This window comes from Ailuropoda melanoleuca, chromosome 7 (assembly GCF_002007445.2).
Source record: "Ailuropoda melanoleuca isolate Jingjing chromosome 7, ASM200744v2, whole genome shotgun sequence".
Lineage (NCBI taxonomy): Eukaryota > Metazoa > Chordata > Mammalia > Carnivora > Ursidae > Ailuropoda > Ailuropoda melanoleuca.
The window spans coordinates 32,944,994-32,956,526 of NC_048224.1; positions in this window are offsets into that span (position 1 = coordinate 32,944,994).

The window sequence follows — 11,533 nt, forward strand, 5'->3', positions numbered from 1 at the left end:
AAAAAAAAAAAATGGAGCCAGGAGAAAATAACCAAAATGATGGAGAAAGTCGAGACCATAGCATATCCATACTGTATGAGAAATAATTAAAGTAATAGAGAGCTTTTAGCTTGGAGATAGGAGTCTTGATATTCAACATGTGGTTCGCTGACCAGCAGTGTTGGCTCACCTGGGAACTCATTAGAATTGCAGAAACTAAGGTCTCATCCCAGATTCATTAAATGAGAATCTGCATTTTAATAAGATGCCAGGTGATTCTTACATACACATTTGTGTCTAAGAAGTGAGTACAGGAGCGTTTCTTGAACTTATCTGAAAGTAATAATCATCTGATGTGTGTGACAAAATGCAGATTCCCTAGGCCCAAACTCAGACTTTTGGGTTCAGAATTTCCCAGGAAAAGGCTCAGTAATCTGTAACTTTAGCAAGTGCAACAGGTGATATTAATCAGACAAATTTTGGAAACTTCGAATTTCCAGAACTAGATCTAGAAAGACTATTAAAATCAGCTAGATTTTGGGGCACCTGGGTGGCTAGGTCAGTTAAGCGTCTGACTTCAGCTCAGGTCATGATCCCAGGGTCCTGGGATTGAGCCCTACCGTCAGGGTCTCTGGTCAGGGGGGAGCCTGCTTCTCTCTGCTGTTCCGCCTGCTTGTGCTCTCTCACTCTCTCTCTGTCAAATAAATAAATAAAATCTTTTAAAAAATTAGTTTAAAGAATCAGCTAGATTTTGACTACGTCTCTAAAACTTTGTTCTATCAGAAGATATAAGTTGCTTTGGGAGGTGATGAGCCCTGGTCACAGAGCTATTATAAGTAGAGGCTCACCATCTCTCAGAAATGACAGGGGAAGTTTGTTCTCTGTAGGAGGTAGAACTAGATGATTCTATGCTTCCTCCCAAATATAAAATGTAGAGTCTTCTAAATCCAGCTGTGATTTCTCAAACCAATTTGTAGAGACACTTGATAATAAAAGCCAGAGGCAAATCCAAGAATAAAAAATTTTGACCCCCATTTCTGCGGCCCATTCCCACTGCTGCCTTTCATTAGAATTTGCTGGTAATTCATCTAAACTGTGATCCCAATGGCACCAGGAACTGAAAATAGATCCACAGGTTCCAGGAAGTAATTAACGGTTTTTCTACTGAGCTCAGCTTGAATTAACTTAGAGGAGTCTTGCAGCTGCCTAGATTTTTCACACCAAGTCATGTCATGGCGCATAATTTGATGCTGTAATTTATTCACAGTTAATTCTTATTAAATGAAGCCCAGTGGCGGTTTTACCGTTATAAGGAAAGAAAGAACTGCTTGTTTTATTGCCAGAAAAATGTTCACTGAGGTGAAAAATCGAGACTCACCTATGATCTGTTAATATACAGGTAATTGTTATGTGGAGTCCTCAAATTGAGCAGCGACAAGAGTTCTCAAATTGAACTGCGATGAAGTTCCACCCCTATTTCTCTTTTATTACTCTGGTTATTTGAAGATTAGATTCAATTAGAGTTTTGTCCTTCTGTTTCAAACTCTAGCTCCAAGTTACATTGTTCACTCAGGATTTTGCAGCAGATATTGTAACAAAATCAGACAGCCGTCATTTCATTCAGGCGTGCTCTCTCTCTCTCTCTTCCGTATTAAAGCTGTTATGGAGGGAAAAAAATAGTTGCTCTGAGTAAGAAGGGAGAGTGGAGCAAAGGGGAGAGGATCTGACAGGTGTGAAAATTGGCTTTGTCCATCTAAGGCGTGGACCTTAAGTGCATAAGCTGTACTCCATCCCAGTATGCATCACTTGTGTGAGTAAGATTTGTGTTGGGGATGTTGCCATGACTGGACAGAAGTATAAAGAAGGGAAAGTCATTTGCTGGTTACTTTGTTTTGTTTGTTTTTTTTTAAAACAGTCTTTTCCTCAAATTTGAATCAAAAAAATAACACTTGATCCTGCTCAGTGAGTGGCATTGTCATCCACCAACATTTCATGCTAGAAATAATAATTCTCTAAATAATGCTCAGGGCTCCCTCTTCCCAGCCTCACATTCAATTTGTTCACCAAATCCACTTTATTTTATCTATTAAAATGCCCTTGAAAATAGCACATACTCGCCAAGCTAAGGAGTTAATAATTCATCCTTTCGTTTAACATGTATTTCTGAGCAACAATTATGTGTTGGACGTTCTCACAGTAAAGATTAAAAAGTGAACTAACCAAGGTTCCTGGTAATCAGCTAGCCCCTAAATTATAGAACGAGCCTCCATCTTCTCTCCCTCACATAAATCTCTTTCTCCAACCAGTACATTTGTACCAAGGTGATCTCTATGGCAGGTCTGACTCCACTGAAATCTAGATGACTCCCAACTGGCTGAAAAAGGGTTTCCCAGTGTGAGTAATCATGAAAGTCACCTGAATTCTTTGGAAAGAAAGAAGGACAGAGAGAGAGAGAGAGAAGGAAGGAACGGGAGGAGAAGGGAAGAAGGAAGGACAGAGGAAGGGAGGAAGGGAGGGAGGAAGAGGGAGTGGTAGAGAGGGTGGAGGCAAGGAAAATTAATCACCAGGCCCTCTCCCTTGTCGGTTCTTACTGGGGCTAAGAAAGCTGACTTTTTACCAGGCTGCCTGGAATTCTTATTTAGGGAAATTTCAAAAACACTAGACTAAATACTTCAGCCAAAATACATAGCTTGCCATTCAAAATTCTCCGTAATCTGCTCTGATCCACCATATACATAATACTTCACATTCTTTAAGGTACTCTAGCCTCCGGTCCATTTATTCACAATCCTGTTTGCAAACCAAAATAACTGTGAAGCTTTGTAAATAACCCACACATGTAGGTCTCATCCCTGTAACTCTGGAGTGCACAATCCTGTAGATCTAGAGTGTGGCCCATAAACAGCATAACAAGTGACTCTGATACACAGCCAAGTTTGAAACCTGTTGCCCTAATCAGCCTTTACTCAAACAGCCAGTCCTTTTCCTCTCACTTTTCCTCCAGTGATGTTCTTTCTTTCTGGCTGGGATAGTCTACTTTTCTCCTTTTGTGAACCCAGGAAGCCAATTTTCAGAACTCTCTTTAATTGTCACCTCCTCTGTAGAGACTTATTTGCCCCACCTCAGCCAACAGAAGTTTCCCTCTTTTGAGTTTCCGTAATACTGTGCTCACATTGCTAGCCTCTTAGTGCATTGTCTTATGCCTATCTGAATAAAATTGCTTCTTTTGTTAGATAGTGAGAGTCTTCTTACCAGAGATGGTGGTATTTTCGTGCTTAAATACCTTATATCCTAGCAACACATCTAAAAAAGGGTTGGAAAATAGGATGGAAGAAAGGAGCAGTTATTAAGAAGGTGCACAATGGGAGGCATTCGGATGCTATTACTATTCTTCAGTTCCTTCTCCAGAGTAGTGATTACACTGATGTATTCATTTTGTGATAATTCATTGAGCTATACACTTTTGATTTGTGTTTATCTGCTTGTATATGTTTTACCTCAGTAATTAGTTTAAAAGGGAGAAAAAGAGATGGAATAAAAGTGTCCACCATAGTGAAGAGGAATCCATAGTCCAAACTCAGAAACGGGATGACCTGGCTACTTATCTCTCTTCTACAGTATCTTTGCCCTGAGCCATTTCCTTTAAAGAAGTCTTTGCCCTAAGTCTACTGGTTTCTTCTTTTATCAAATGGAATCATGGAATTTATGGCATAGTTCTTGACCATCTGGTGTATCTTTTAAGATAGGGAGATTCAGATTACTATTAAATGATTTAAGAAAATCGGAAATTCTGATTCTGGTCAAATTCTGAGTCAAAAATTCTAATTTCCAGCCTTTTATGTCTCTACAGTTTAGTAGTTGTGAACTTCAAACATGTTATTCTATGTTTTTTTAAGATTTTATTAGGGGAGAGAGAGAGACAGCATAAGTGGGCAGAACACCAGAGGGAGAAGCAGGCTTCCCACTGAGCATAGAGCTTGACATGGGACTCGATCCCAGGACCCTGGGATCATGACCTGAGCCAAAGGCAGACGTTTAACTGATTGAGCCACCCAGGTGCCCCATTATTCTGTGTTTTCGAGACATAGTTTCCCATACGATAAAATCGACTTTTCATTTATCGGGTATACTAGATGCTAGACTTGGGACTCAGCACTGGAACCAGACAAGCTTGCTGCCCTTAAATGCTTACAGACTGTTGGGGAAAAGTATGATTATAATATAGGGTGAATAGTACCATAAAAGCCTCTTGTGGAGTGTGCACATGTATCAGGAAAGATACACATCCTGTCCAGTCTACCTTATATCAGAGTCCTGTTGTGAGCCTCTAATGAGATACCTACAGTTTGGTCCCTCCTGGGTGGCAGGAGAGGAAGAGGGACAGATTATAGAATGGAAAACACACTACAGAAGTTAAAGCCTTGGGTGAGATTGGCAGCTCCTCTTTTAAGTTGACTCTTGGTTGATTCTTAACCAGTGGTTGCTTAATACAGTGGGCATTTGTTACTTCAACTAATATTTACTGAATCCTCGTCATGTGCCAGGCATTATGTGAAAGACTAAAAATACAGCAGAAAAGAAGGACAGAGTTCATCTCTGCCTTTAGAAGATCACAGGATCAACAGGCAACCGGAAAATTAAAATAATGCAATAAATAGTATAATGGGGAAGTAGAGTTTGTTTGCACATTCATGCCTGAGAGAAGCTGACCTAAATGTGGGAAGCTGAGGAAACCTTTCCAGGCCTGAAGGGCAAAGAGGAATTAACCAAGAAAGGAGGAGAGTGTGAAGTTCTGGGATAGTGATTGTCCAGTGGGAACAACACAAAGACCCAAAGGAAAAGAATATGACAAGTTCAGGGAACTGAGAAAAGTGTAGAATGTCCATGAGGAAATAAATGGTCACTTCGGAGGCTGCAGAGACAGACGCCAACCAATTCATGATAGACCCTCACAAACTTGGGAAACCGGGTTTCAGAGTTTTGACTTACATTCTGGAGGTGAGGAGAGGGATCAGAACCCCTTATAAGTATTTAAAGTAGCAGAGTGACATTATAGGAGTTACATTTAAGACACCCCCCCAAAAAAAATCACTTAAATTGCAGTTCGAGAAATTCCCTGTGGTTAAGGCCAGATTGGGGCAGGAAGGTAAACCAGTTTACACTCACCACCTAAGTGTGTGGGGTGGTGTGCTGGACCGTGAGTGAAGGCCCAGGAAAAGCATGGCGCATTTTCAAGAAGTTAACATTTTACTAGAATTTGGGATAAAATAAGTTTGGGTTCTGTATTTTTAGGAAGTTTCACCACACACCTATACATACAAAGTCAGCAGCACCTTACCGTTCTCAGGAGGCCAAGCTCATATTTTCATCATGAAAACTCACAAAAATAGAACATTTTATTTGTAGCAATAGATTAGGAAACTTGGCACTTTCATCTAGTCCCTGAGGCTTCCCAGAGAAACAGAGTAACAAAGATGACAGCACTTCTCAGCCACAATTAGTGACTCAGTACTAAGCAGCAGTCATCAATCTAAAAACCATGGGATGTACTTAGATGTTTATTTAAAGTATGGGTTTTATTATTGGGGAGATGCAAATTAGTCTAAATTTCAGTATCTGTTGTGTGAAAAAAGAAACTGAACAATTACTGCATGAAACTCTCTTTCAGCAACATTTAAAAGCCAATCATGCAAATTTTGAAGGAAAATCATCAGAAGTTTTGGAGCTAAAAAGAGAAATGTCTTGACTAGGAGCAAAACAATAAAGAGAACAATCAAACAAGCAAATGAAAAATTGTCTGACACTGTCTTCAAGATCACTTTCAAAATCATCTTGGAAAGAAATCTCATATTTAGAAGTACATTTAGAAAAGTGCTATGCTGCAAATATGGCCAAATCTGTTTGAGTCAAAAAGGGGTAACCAAATACACATTTTAATGTATTCTAAACATAAGGAAAACTTGTTAGGAGACTGAGGTTAACCTACTTCTTTTTTTAAACTGCTTGAAAACATAATTGGATAAATATTTGTAATTATTATTATAAAGACATTTCCCATAATTTGAGGGAGTTATCTAGTAAAAATGAGCTCTAAATCATCTGTAGATTTTCCTGGGTGAATATAAGGAGATTATTTGTGATTTTTCTGTGAAGTGGGAGTTGCCCCAGGATACCAGGTGTCATCAACATGGTCTGAAAACTAGCCTTGTAGTTTTTCACTTCTTATCATAAGCATCTCGGGGCGCCTGGGTGGCGCAGTCGTTAAGCATCTGCCTTCGGCTCAGGGTGTGATCCCGGCGTTCTGGGATCGAGCCCCACATCAGGCTCCTCCACCAGGAGACTGCTTCTTCCTCTCCCACTCCCCCTGCTTGTGTTTCCTCTCTCACTGGCTGTCTCTCTCTGTCAAATAAATAAATAAAATCTTTAAAAAAAAAAAAAAGCATCTCAAAGACATCTAGACAGTAAATGAGTAAAACACAAAAACCCTACAGATCTATATAATTTAACTAATTCTGTTTCTTTCTCATGCACCTGTTCCCTTAAGAACCATACCAACAATTAGTGCTATGAGAGCAGCAATCAACCCAGAGTGGACATTACCCTAGAGAGAGGTAAGCTGCATCAAGGGTGGGAAGTATGTAATTGCAGGAAGACTTCATTCTGAAGGGGGCTAATGAAGGAAGGCATAAAAGTGACAGAATTATATATGTAGATGCTTTAAAATGTATTCAGTGATTTGGATCCTAAAAATGTCCAGGTCTCAATTCCAATTCATGGATGGGAAGTTTTCCTCACCCACACCCCCACCCCCCAAGCAATTCTCCTGACACCCATGGGGTGTCCTACAATTCCACTCAATTTTGATACTATCTACTCAGATTCTACAGTTTCAGCATTCAGTCCTACAAGACTCACTGGCCTCCCCACTTCAGGTGATAGTTGCAAGTCTAAGTTGTTACCTATACTTCTGACCAACTGGCTCTAAATCAGAGGTTCCCAAGACCTCTTCCTTTGGCTCAATTAATTTGGTAGAATGGCTCACAGAGCTCAGAAAATCTGTTTACTGGGGAAAGGGCGAGGAACTTCCATGCTGTCTCTGTAGGAGCCCCTCTACCCAAACTTCCACATGTCTGTCCACCAACCCAGAAGCTCTCTAAAACCCTGTCATTTGGGGCTTACAAAGGCATGATTGATTAAATCGTTAGCCATTGACAATTTAACCCAATCACTGCTCTCCCTTTCCTGGAGGAGACCGGGAATGGATGTGGGGGCCAGGTATGGGAATGTTCCAATCCTCTAATCCTGTAGATGGTTCCCCTGACCACCAGCCCCTCCATCCAGAAATTACCTAGGGGCTTTCTAAAACTCACCTTACTAACATAATAAAAGACACTTTTTTGCTCTTATCACAAGAAATTCCAATGGTTATATGAACTAGGACTTAAGGATAGAACAAATATTATGATAAATACATATCATCAGCTGAATGTTTTGTTTTGCTTTGGGGTTGTGTTTTAACTCATATAATATTTAGAAATAATTAGGGGGGCGCCTGGGTGGCACAGCGGTTAAGTCTGCCTTCAGCTCAGGGCGTGATCCCGGCATTATGGGATCGAGCCCCACATCAGGCTCTTCCGCTATGAGCCTGCTTCTTCCTCTCCCTCTCCCCCTGCTTGTGTTCCCTCTCTCGCTGGCTGTCTCTATCTCTGTCGAATAAATAAATAAAATCTTTTTTAAAAAAAAGAAATAATTAGGAGTCTTAAAGTAAGAAAGAGGAGGAGCTCCACACTGATGGGGCTCAGAGGACTTCCACGTGTTATGGAGTTGGTTAGGTACCTATTTTGGAACACTAGGGATGTGGTATTTCTATCAGTTTCTTTTATTTTTAGTATAAGCCTATTTTCCTCTTTTAAGCTGCTGTGCCAGGGGACTCTCAAGCAATTGAACTTCGCAGGCCCTGGTGACTTTTTGGCCATTTGCCACATAGATCCTTTCTTAACTATAAAGCTATACCACAGAATTGAAACTAGAAGAACATGGTACCTCAGGGTTTGGGCAATTCCATTTCAAGAAATAATTTATGTAATTAACAACACAGAAAGAAACAAGACTGTGAGGTATTGTACAGTCCTGTATCCAAAAAAAAAAATATTTCTATAATATTTCTATTAGAGACTAGGAGAGCCTGACTATCAGTGCCTCAACTGAGAAAAGAAAAGTTGTGAATTAATTTGCCTGCAGACAGTTTTTTTTAATCCTCCATTTCCTAAAGCAGAAGTTAAGTCTTTAAGGCTAATATGTAATATCTGATTATGATATATTGAGTGTAGTTTTTGACAAATTTATTTGACTAATGTCTATGTCTGGAGTTCTGAATCTTCTCTCATTTTGTTATTATTATATTTTTAATGAGCCATTTAGTTCAGTTAGCACTTAGCAAAGGTAAAGTTTCCTCTCCTGGTTTGAGCCAAAACTTTTCAAAAACAGTTGAATGAGGAGTTTTGTTTTGTTTTGTTTTTAATATCTATAAGTAAGGATGCCAGGCCAGCAGTAACAATCTAGACATGCTATTTTTAGTGAGATTGTCTGTTTATGCCACTAGACTATAAATTACCTGAAGGTGTGCGTGTATATATGTGTGTATATACATATATTTTATTTTAGTGGCAGAAGTCTCACACAGAGTGGCTGTGCCAATAAATTTTGATGAATGAATAAATGAAACGGGGAAAAATAATCAAAGAAATACCTAAAGTATTACTGAGTTAATGGTATATATAAGAATGTTATTAGATATACAAATTAGTTATTATAAGGCATTTTACAAGGAATACCAAGGACACTGTTTTGTCCCAGTACTTACATAAAATTTCGTCTTCTATAAAATCATCCTGAAAAGAAAATTGGGATTGTTCTTTCTAAATGACTCAAAAATGAAAACCCCAAAGATATTACTGGGGAGGGGAGGAAAGAAAGACGTTTCACAGAAATAAGGAATAAACAAGCAAAGCCCCAAATTATGGCTTAAGAAAATCCATTTGTAATACAGCGTCTGAAACAAATTGTCAATTCTGTCTTGACTTCGGATGTTAAAGATTTTTATATTTCTATATACATAGTACCTTGTACATATAAGGCATTTCTTTCTCTGTCGGGCACATTATGGAGTTCTTAAGAAATTTTCAAATGCAGTCAAAATATTAGGGTTTTACTGTCAAAAAAAAAGTACATTAATGAGGGTGAGAAACTGTGTTCTCAGATTGCCCTGAACTTCCATTTCTGATATCATTCTGCATCACAACTTCCTTCTGCCTTGTCAATATCTCCCCCACTGGAACATAGGCTCTTTGTGTCCAGAAACCATGTGTTGTTGTATTGCCAGCAGCCAGCTCAGCGCCCAGCTCATCAGGGGTAACGTTAGTTACCTATGGAATGAATCAATGAAAGAATGAATGAGCAAAAACATGCCTCTGGAATCTCTGTAGAATACAATTTCAGGTTTATGCACTGGCAGATGAAGAAGACTGTCAGAATTAATCAGAAATGAAAACTATATTGTCTACAGCCAGAATTTAAGAAATTTGTTGTGATTCACACGGACCTGAGCTTTATGGCCTCATTTCCCCTGCTGTTTGGATTTCAACATGGTGAAGGAAAATTGAACACTTACAGGATACATTACAAGGAGACCAAATCTGTGCAATAATAAGACCACAAAATGAAGACTGAAAATGTAGGCTACCTTATCTGAAATTACTATAGTAAAAGTAAACATTGGATGGAATCTAGAATTTTTTAAATAGGAAAAAAATGACCAAAACAAGCTTCATCTTATAATGTTATTGTACTTTTCAGTTAATAAATCATCTTTAAAAATTAAAATTGGAAGCTTATATTTGATGGATATATAGTTTGCACGTACATGTGCTAGATTATTATAAAATCATACATTCAATAAAAATAACTATTAGGTAAATATTATTTGAACTACATAAAACCTTTAGAGGTAGCTAAGCCCTAAATATTATTGTATTTACCAGTGGGGAAAATGAGTGTTAAAAAAGTTAATTACTTGCTTACCTACACAGGATGAAGGTTGAAGCATGGATCCCGACTGTAGTCATGTGAAAAGTGCCAACTTGCATGGCCATCGATTCCCAGAGAACTTATGAAAGCTCCGTGGGAGGGAAAGAGCATCCCAGTCTGGCTTTCACCCAGACCACTTTCCTGTGTGCTTGCTTGACCTGCCTATGTGTCCATGACTTCCCAATCCTCTGGCTCATTAGGTCCAGTTCTTTCACTCTCAGCTCCCCATTTACCTGCTTTTGTCACCCTCTCCCCCCAGCCTCAACACCAGTCCTGAACTGATGTTATTAATCCTCTTGCTTCTAGCTCAGAAAAGTAATTAGACTTTCTCCTGATATGCTGGCATCCCAGACTGTCATTAGGACCAGCGATAGCGTATTCAAAATCAGTCTGGGGTCTGAGATGCATGCTAAGTGCCGTATAATCCTGGCACTGAACCTAGCTGCCAGCCCTCTCAGCTTAGGCACCAGAGAAGAAAGCAAGGATCCCAGTGGCATCTGGGCTCAGACCTCCTGAGAGTCGCAGGTGGGGGTGTGACCTACTCAGCTTTCCTCTGCAGAAACAGAAGCAAGGGCTTCAAGATGCAGGTCAATATCCTTCCAGGAAATGAGCCATGTAGGTGCTATTCTCCTATACCCTGGAAACAGAGACTACCCCAGCTTCCTAGCTCCCCAAGGTCAGCCTTGTCTGCGAAATTACTAAAAAACAGCGAGTTGCATTATCTTTCAAGGGGATAAATCATCAAGTAATATAACAGCTAGATTTCCTCCAGTGCTGGTCCCCCAGGGTTACCCCCTTCTACTTTATCAGTGCCTTCAGTTGTCCTACTTCCCTCCCTGCCAACCTCCCAGCCTCCTCCCAACATTCTGGACATCAGCCCAGAAAGTTTCTTTCTATCCGCATGCTAAGAACCAGAGGCACTTGCCTCTAAGCCAGACTGTGGGAGCCTCAGGCAGCAGTGTACAAGTTAGGAAACTTCTTAATTTTTTAATTGTCTCACTTCATCTTTAAAGAACCTGTAGTGAATTTTCAATTCACAAATTAAAATTCTCAGGATTTCGCAGATAAGGGAAGTGAGCTGCGAAGAAATTAGAAGCAATGTTATAGAACTAGTCGAAGTCAGAGCCCAAATTTAAATGTGGGCAGTCGGATTCCAGCTCTGGGGCAGGGGATGGGCAGTAGGAGGTGGTGGGTACAGAGAACGGAGACTTTACCCCCACATGTGATGCTCTGATACGTGTTCCCCTAGTCAGTGGCATAGGCCAAGGAGGTCTTTCTGGTCACAGGAATTAAAGTTCACTAAAGCTCAATTAGAGGTGACCCACTAGTAATGGCAAAAAGCGCCAAGATAGCATTTGGACCATTTTTAATCCTAGCTGCTTCAGTCCTCGTGGACTGTTTGTTAATGGAGCTACACAGGGAGCAAGTACAGGTCAAAGCACTTCATATGGGAGAAATATTGGGCATA